This window comes from Ornithorhynchus anatinus, chromosome 18 (assembly GCF_004115215.2).
Source record: "Ornithorhynchus anatinus isolate Pmale09 chromosome 18, mOrnAna1.pri.v4, whole genome shotgun sequence".
Taxonomy (NCBI): domain Eukaryota; kingdom Metazoa; phylum Chordata; class Mammalia; order Monotremata; family Ornithorhynchidae; genus Ornithorhynchus; species Ornithorhynchus anatinus.
In genome coordinates, this window is record NC_041745.1 from 24,275,505 (window position 1) to 24,284,744 (window position 9,240).

The following is a 9,240-nucleotide window of genomic DNA, read 5'->3' on the forward strand; positions in this document are numbered from 1 at the left end:
ACCTACTTAGTGTGCCAGTACAGAGCTTAACAGATAGGAATTGCATGATCATTATTATAATAATTATTATTAGATTGATCTCTGAGCTGCGTGTGCTATTAATCAAGAATATTTATTGAGTGCTTACTCTTGTGCAAAACATTGCTTAAGTGTCCAATAAAGTTGGTAGGCACAATCCTTACCCTCAAGGAGTTTTCAGTACAGCAATAGCACCTCTTTAAGGACAGAGATATCATGTCTATCAAGTATTTCAAAGTTATGCTTGGTTCCCAGTACAAAATATGTACTCCTCTGCATCCCACCCTCTAACTGAGGAATCCCTCAAGTTTCAGTTCTGGGTCCCCTTCTATTCTCCATCTCCATCCACTCCCTTGGAGAACTCATTTGCTCCCATGGCTTCAACTACCATCTCTGTGTGGAAGATTCACAAATCTACCTCTCCAGGCCTGATCTTTCTCCTTCTCGGTAATCTCGTATTTTCTTCTGCTTTCGGGACATCTCTACTTGGATATCCCATGGACACCTCAAACCTAACATGCTCAAAACAGACTTCCTTATCTTCTCACTCAAACCCTCTCCTCCCCTTTACTTTCCCATCACTCTAGACAGCACCACTATCCTCCTTGTCTTTCAAGCCCGTAACCTTGGCATTATCCTCGACTCATCTCATTCAACCCACATATTCAGTGTCACCAAATCCTGTCAGTTCTACCTTCACAACATCACTAAAAATCCACTCTTTCCTCTCCGTCCAAATTTTTACCACATTAACACGAGCACTTGTGCTTTCCCTCCTTGATTACTGCGTCGGTCTCCTTTCTGACCTCCCTGCCTTCTGCCTCTCCCCACTTCTGCCCATTCTTCACTCTGCTGCCTGGGTCGTTCTTCTACATATTTCCCCACTCCTCAAGAAACTCCTTGCCATCGGCTTCAAAGCACTCAGTCACCTTGCCCCATCCTGTCTTACCTTGCTGATTTCTAATTACATACCAGCCCGTACACTTTGCTCCTCTAATGCGTACCTAGTCACTGTACCTTGATCTCATCTATCTCACCGCTGACCTCTCGCCTACGTCCTGCCTCTGGCCTGAAACTCACTCACCCACATCCTGTCTCTGGCTTGGAACAATCCTCCTTCCTATCAACAGGTCATAACTCTCCCCACTTTCAAAAGCCTTATCGAAAGCACATCACCCCCAAGAGACCTTCCCCCTGATAATCCTTCATTCCCTCTCCTTCTCCCTTCTGCCATCATCTTTGCGCTTGATTTGTACCCTTTATTCACCTCACTCTGTCCCATAGTACCTATGTACTAATCCATAATTTATTTATATTATTGTCAGTCTCCCCCTTTTAGACTGTCTGCTCCTAATGGCCAGAGAACTTGTCTACCCACTCTGTTGTACTGTCCCAAGCACTTAGTAGAGTGCTCTGCGCACAGTAAGCGCTCAATAAATACGCTTGATTTATTGACTGTATAAAGCTGTAAGTGTTACTTTGCTTACTGAGCCAGTTTCTCGCAGATCCTAAAGTGGGATCAGTATGTTCTTTTGGAAGCTGAATCTTTAAAGAGGTTCTATTTAGTACCTTGCTGCTGCTGCTGTGTCAGGACTGCCTGGATGCCTTTTCTGGATCATCATCAAACCAATGTATACAGTCTCTTCATTCTGTGGCGGGAGTGTAATTCCAAGTACCGTGTAGACCTGGGATGCGATGACTAGGCTCCTTCATGGATGGGGACATTAATACCCATGGGCGGATGGAGAGATTAATGCATTGTGAGAAGAAGCATGGCCTAGCGGAAAGAGGATGGACTAGGAATCTAGAGGACCTGGGATCGAATCCCAACTCCCCCACTTGTCTTCTGGGTGACCTTGGGCAAGTGATTTTATTTCTCTGTGCCTCAGCTACCTCATCTGTAAAATGGGGATTAAGAGTGTGAGCCCCACGTGGGACATGGATTGTTTCCAACCTGATTAGCTTGTATCTACCCCAGTGCTTAAGACAGAGCCTGGCACATAGTAAATGCTTAACAAATACCATAACACCTTCTTCCTCTCCCTCCAAAACATGCCTTTTCTTTTAGGTCCATAGATGACCAGAGTACTTGTCTTATCTTAGGCCGCCAATTTGTCTCTGACCCATAGCGATGCCACAGACACGTCTCTCGCAGAATGCCCCAACTCCATCTGCAATCGTTCTGGTAGGATATATATAGAGTTTTCTTGGTAACAATGCGAAATTGGTTTACTACTGACTCCTTCCGTGGAGTAAACTCGAGTTCCCGCCCTCAACTCTCTCCCATGCCGCTGCTGCCCAACACAGGTGAGTTTTGACTTGTAGCAGTTTGCCTTCCACTCGCTAGCCACTTCCCAAGCTAGGAATGGAATGGGTAGGCCTCTGCTTGACTCTTCCTCCTGTAGTCGAGACTGGTAGGGGACTGGAAACTCTCCAGGTGAGATCCTGAGAGGGGGACCAGTCTACTTACTACCCTCTGTGAAAAACTCCATAGATAGCTGGATAGTCTAATCAGACTGTTGAGTGAGTGAGTTCAAATTTATTTTCACATCACTTGGTTTCGGCATCAATCAATCTAACATATTTGTTGAGTCCCAACTGTGTGCAAAACACTGAACTAAGGGCTTGGGGGAGAGTATAGTGAAATTAGTAGGCCTGAACCCTGCCTTCAAGGATTTTACAATCTCATGAGGAAGACAGACAAATCAGATAGGACCTGCTTACTAATTTCCTGAGAGTCAACTGTTTTTAGACTAACTCCCTTTAGAGCCTCTGAAATTGCAATCCATCAGTGGTATTTATTATTATTATTATTACTATTTTTAAGTGCCGTTGATTCATAGCTACTCCATTGATATACTTTCTCCAGAACATCTTGTTCTGTGCCACAATCCGCAACCTTTCTAACGTTCTTCCATTTTCGTTATCATGGTCTCTATCCATCTAGCTGCCGGGCTGCCTCTTCCATGTTTTCCCTGGACTTTTCCTAGCATTAGTGTCTTCTCCAGAGAATTAGTCCTCCTGATGATGTGTCCAAAATATGCTAATCTAAGCCAAGTCATTTGGCCTTCCAAAGACCACTTTGGTTTAATTTGCTCCAAAATCCATTTGTTTGTTTTTCGGGCAGTCACCGGTATTCACAAAAGTCTTCTCCAACACCACTTTTCAAAAGAATTGAGCGCTTAATTGTGCAGAGCACTATACAAAGGACTTGGGAGAGTATGATAAAGAGTTCATTCATTCATTCATTCATTCATTCATTCATTCAGTTATTTAATTAAATGTTTGTGTGCAAAGCACTATATTAAGCGCTTGGGAGAGTACAGTAGAAAAGTAAACTGATACATTCCCTGCCCACAACAAGCGTACAGTCTAGAGCCATGATGCCTGTTCACGAGGAGCTTATAGTCTAGAGGCGGAAATGGACATTAAAATAAATTACAGTTGGGGAGCGTGAAGATCTCTACATAGGTGCTGTGGGGCTGAGGGTGGAGTGAGTATCAAGTACATAGGGGACACAGAAGGAAGGGCAAATAGGGGAGAAGAAAGCTTAGTTGGGGAAGGTCTCTTGGAGGAGACGGGATTTTTGCTTGTGTGTTGTCTGTATCTGTGAGGTAAGTTTTTCTTTAGTCCAAAAAGAAGAGAACAATTCAACTTTCACGGATTGGGTTTGGACGGTTTTTGGACCACACCCAAGAAGTGAAGATATGTTCACCATCAAGCTCTTGTGAATATGAATTAATTTTTCTTCCACAAGGATTATTTATGTCTGCATCTAATACCCCTGATCTGTGCCTTTTACAGTAAAAGAATGCTCAGGCATTATTTGCTGCTTCTGCTCCTCTCCTTTGTCCTGTTTTTAGTGTACACTCAGCCTAATGTGGGCCCTTTCTAGACTCCACATCTGATTTTATTTGGTATTTTGTCATGCATATTTAGCAATGATGGCTTCAGCCTTTTATCAGTATAGATTTCCAGGAATTTCTATCTCCCTTCAAAATCCTGATCCTGGGGACATTGAATTTTTAACCTCCACAGACTCAAGTGACAAGTGTCAGGGGCAATCAAAGCGTTTAAGGCAGCTTTAATCTTCAGGGGTGTGAAAAGCCTTGCTCTGTAGTCTGTAGTAAACAATTAGCCTGGGTGGGGGGGAGTCAAAAAAATCTTTACTATGCAAACAGGCCAAGCCAGACACCCGAACAATGGAATTATATAAACCACTCTGAGTGGCCAGCTGTTCCATGTGCCTGGGTGATTTCCCCCCTACCAAACCTTCCCCTTGCTCTTCTCTTTCCTTCTCACCCTTGCATGATACTTATGCAAAGCTCTCCTGAGACAGGAAGCCAGCTGGGGTTACCAACCCAAGTACTAAGTAGTATTCGGTAACTTTCGGAACAGCCTCTTGGGTTAGTGCTACTTGAGACGGCAGATGTGAGGAAGTGTAGGGTTTGCTGTTGTCCCTACCTCTGAAAATGCCTCCTCCCCACATAGTGCTGACACCCAACCCGTGTGCTCACGAGCGCCTCAGAAGCAAAGGTTTCACCAAGAGGTTTCACCGTGTGGGGGAAGGGGTGGCGGAGGAGGACGCAGAAGCACCCGGGGAGAGCGGTGATGCTGAGTGGCTTATCCACGGACCGAAAAGGACGTTATATTCCCCTTGCGCTTCGCCGGAAAGGGATGGGCTGAAATTAAGGCCGGGGAGGGATTCGAGGCGTTGTGACAAGTGTCCGAGAATCTCCTCGGAGTAGGAGTTTCGGGCCAGGCAGCTCTGGGCCTGTAGTGAGCGCCTTCCTGTTCCTTTTACAGATGGGCTTCATACTAAGGAAATAACAGCGGTCTGAACCCCAAAACGGAATAGAGAACGTGGCCCCCCGAAGTCCTCCCTATGGCACTCCAATGCTACTATCTAAAACCTCAATAGCTCAGAAGGGGCTATTTGGCCTCTATGAGGTTGTCATTCAGTCTGAGAAATTGCACTATGACCTTTATTAATTGTGGTATTTGTTAAGCGCTTACTAGGTGCCGAGCACCGTACTAAGCGCTAGAGTAGGTACGACACCATCCCAGCCCCAACCAGGGGTCACATTCTAAGCACGAGGGAGAACAGGTATTAAATCCCCATTTTACAGATGAGAAAACTGGCTCAGAGAAGTTGAGACTCTTGCCAAGATCACACTGGAGCCAAGTGGCAGAGTCACAATTACAGTAATAATAATAACAGTAATAATAATAATGGTGCTTGTTAAGCACTTACTATATATCAAGCCCTGTTCTAAGTCCTGGGACAGATACAACTTAATCAGTTGGGACACAGTCCCACACTCTTAATCCCAATTTTATAGATGAGGGAACTGAGGCCCCGAGAAGTGAAGTGAAATGGCTAACCCAAAGTCACATTTCAGATATGTGGCAGAGCCAAGATTAAAACTCACATCCTCTGATTCTCAGGCCCAGGCTTTTTGTTTCACTAGGCCATGCTGCTTCTCTAATAGAGAGTTAATGTTTTGTACAGCTAATGTTTCCTGACGGTCATAGACCACTGGAGCATATGTGCCAGGAGGGAATAGCCCGACAGGGCTGCTGCACATTGAGAAGTACAGGTGGTGGTGTTTTTTGAGTTATAGGATCCATTTATGGCTGAAGTGGCCACAGCATATAGCCGATGCTGGGTCGTAGTGCCACAAACCGGCGGGCCTCGTTAGTTGCTGCGATCTTCGCCACTCAAAGACGAGGGAACTGAGGCTAAGAGAAGTGAAGTGACTTGCCCGAAGTCACACAGCAGACGAGTGGCAGAGCCGGGACTAGAACCCAGGTCCTCTGACCGCCAGGCCTGTGCTCTATCCACTAGACACGCTGCTTCTCGCTTGTCTTTTTTGTGACCTTTGACAAATGACTTAACTTCTCTGTGCCTCAGTTATCTGTAAAATGGGGATTAAGACTGTGAGCCCTCTGTGGAACAGGACTGTGGCTAACATGATTATCTTGTATCTACCCCAGCACTCAGTGCAGTGCCTTGCACCTAGTAAGCACTTAATGAGACCATAAGGAAAAAAAAGTGGTTCCCTTTGCTAGAAGCAGCACATGGAACCTAGAAAGCCAAACTTTTTAGCAAGTAAGAAGGGGTTGAATTGATTTCCTGAAGCGAGTTGTAACTCATTTTTTAGAGGCTGTCTACACCATGTAGGAAACAGCTTGCCGAGTTGAATCGCCCTTTGTTAAGTGCCTGTTTGCCAACGAAACAGTGCACTGAGCAAAGTGAATTAATCTAAGATAACGGTAAATTGGCAGACAGCAGTCAATCGATGCATCATGAAGGGCATTCAGCGAACCAGATAAACCCTGAACAGAGATGCAGAGCCTTGATTCTAACACCCGCGTGGGTCTGAGGGAGTGCATGCACTCACCAAGGCTATCTTCTGGGAGTTTACATGGTGGAAGGACACTGTCCACTCTGCTGGCCTACGAGCAGGGTGGACACTCAGTGTTGTGGCAGCTCTCAGGAACTCAGTAGACTGTCCAGCCGCTCAAGAATCATCAGCTCTAAACTGCAAATTCCTTGTGGGCAGGGAATGTGTCTGTTTATTGTTATATCTTACTCTCCCAAGGGCTTAGAACAGTACGTGGCACACAGTAAACTCTCAATAAATGCCATTGAATGAATGAATGAATCAGTGGAGAAGCCCCTGAACGTCTCCTTTTTTATAGTCTTACTATGTGCCAGGAACTGTACTGAGAACTGGGGTAGATATAAGTTAATCGGGTTGGACACAATCCATGACCCACACTGGGCTCCCAGTCTTAATCCCCGTTTTACAGATGAGGTAACTGAGGCCCAGAGAAAGTGACTTGCCCAAGGTCACACAGCAGATAAGTGGTGGAGTCAGGATTAGAACCCAGGTCTTTCTGTCTCCCAGACCCATGCTCTGTCCACTCTGCAACACTGCTTCTCCTTTACCAGCTCCCCTCTAGGATGTAGGCTTCTGGTAGTCAGGGCACGTGTCTATCAACTCTGTTGTGCTATACTCTCCTAAGCACTTAGTTCAGTGCTCTGCACACAATAAGCGCTCAACAAATACTACTGACTGACTGACCAGATTTTGACCTTCTGGAGAACATTGGAAAAAGTGAGGCAGAGCCTGGATTCTCAGGTCCTGTGTTGTTCTGGTTTCCTTTTTCAGGAAATAATAAAATAATGATGGTATTTATTAAGTGCCTACTATGTGCCAAACATTGTTCTAAGTCCTGGTATAGATGCAAGGTCATCAGGTTGTCCCACGTGGGGCTCACAGTTTTAATCCCCATTTTACAGATGAGGTAACTGAGGCACAGAGAGGTTATGTGGCTTGCCCGAGGTCACACAGCAGATAAATGGCAGAGCTGGGATTAGAACCCATGTCCTCTGACTCCCAAGCCCAGGCTTTTTTCACTAGGCCACTCTAAGCCTGGTCGGGGGGCCAGGAAGTTCCCCACATCCATCCCGGCACTTAGGGGCTCCATCAGTACCCTCAAAGGCAGGAGAGTGACCCAGATCAGATCCCCAGAGGGGCATATGTTACTCAGAGCACTGGGCAGGCAATGTGTCTACCGACTCTGTTATATTATTATATTCCCAAGTGCTTAGTACCGTGCTCTGCACACAGAAAGCGCCAAATAAATACGATTGATTGATTTGAATCTCAAGGGCCGCCCAAAACACCGTCATCAGTGTCTCGCTGATCCAGGGAACACTCGGCTCTGTAGCCCCCAGCCAACCTAGAGAAGCAGCGTGGCCTAGTGGATAGAGCCCTGGCCTGGGAGTCAGAAGGACCTGGGTTCTAATCCCAACTCTGCCACTCGTCTGCGGTGTGACCTTGGACAAGTCACTTCACTTCTCTGGGCCTCAGTTGCCTCATCTGTGAAATGGAAGTTAAGACTGTGAACTCCAAGTGGGACATGGACTGTGTCCAGCCTGAGTAGCTTGTACCTACCCCAGTGCTTAGTACAGTGCCTGGCACATAGTAAGCATTTAACAAATACCATAAAAACAAAAGATGTGAACACTGAAGCTCCGGGTTTTCCCTATGCCAGGAATTCAGTACGTGAGGTGAGCTCATGTCTGTCTCAGTCGCTGAATCAGGGAGCGTTTGAAGAAGCCACCCTCTCAGCTTCTCCACGGGATTGGTGGTTGAACTCAAGGAGCTCACTGTGCACAAAGGAAAGGAGTAAGAGCATGGCTGAACAGTGAGGGGACTGAAAGGAGTCACACAGTTGGGTAAGGTGGTGACAGGGATAATTGGCCACATTTTCCCTTCAAAATTGGATCCATTCTGCAATATATTTCCCCCAAATCCTTCATTTTAGATCTTCGTATAATCTCTTAAGAGGCCTTCCCTGACTAAGCCCTCATTTCCTCTTCTCCCACTCCCTTCTGCATCACCCTTGCATTTGGATTTGCATCCTTTATTCACCCCTCTCTCAGACTCACGGGACTTACGTACATATCCACAATTTATTTATATTAATGGCTGTCTTCCCAACTACACAGTAAGCCCGTTGTGGGCAGGGAATGTGTCTACTGACTCTGTTATACTGTATTATCCCAAAGGCTTAGTACAGTGCTTTGCACATAGTAAAAGCTCAATGAATATGATTGATTGATTAATTGATAAAGTCTTGGGGCTGGTTTTTATTCTGCTTGGTTTCTTTTTTCCTGGTGTTAACTTTAATCTGAACCTAACAATTCAGACCCTGGTTCCCGGAACTTCGTGGGTGATGAATATGTACACAAAAAATATAAAGGTCTGTTCAAATTCAGAGATGACACTATCGATGGGGTTACTTCCTGTGCGTGTGAATGTGGCTGAGAAGGCAGACTTGTGACTAGCAGCCCTTTCCTTCCAGGCAGATTGTAATTTCAAGCACCACTCACTGAAAACAAAAGAAACTCTTTCCAGGTTCTCTGGGCCGGGTTGTCCCCCCTCATTGCTTACCATGTTTGAGAGCCACCATCCCATATTAATAATAATAATTATGGTATTCGTTAAACACTTACCAGATGCCTAGCACTGTTCTAAGCACTGGGGTAGATACGAGTTAATCAGTTGTCCCACGTGGGGCTTACAGTCTTAATCCCCATTTTACTGATGAGGGAACTGAGGCACAGAGAAGTTAAGTGGCTTGCCCAAGGTCACACAGCAGAAAAGTGGCAGAGCCGGGATTAGAACCCATGTCCTCTGATTCCCA

At 45.8% G+C, this 9,240-nt stretch overlaps 1 non-coding gene across 1 annotated transcript; it reads right to left on the reverse strand.

The window, feature by feature from the left end:
* Positions 1-2,335: 2,335 nt before the first annotated feature.
* Positions 2,336-2,473, reverse strand: LOC114805617. Its single transcript, XR_003753588.1, has one exon. It is a non-coding gene; the product is annotated as a small nucleolar RNA SNORA7 (small nucleolar RNA).
* Between the last annotated feature and the right edge of the window lie 6,767 nt (positions 2,474-9,240).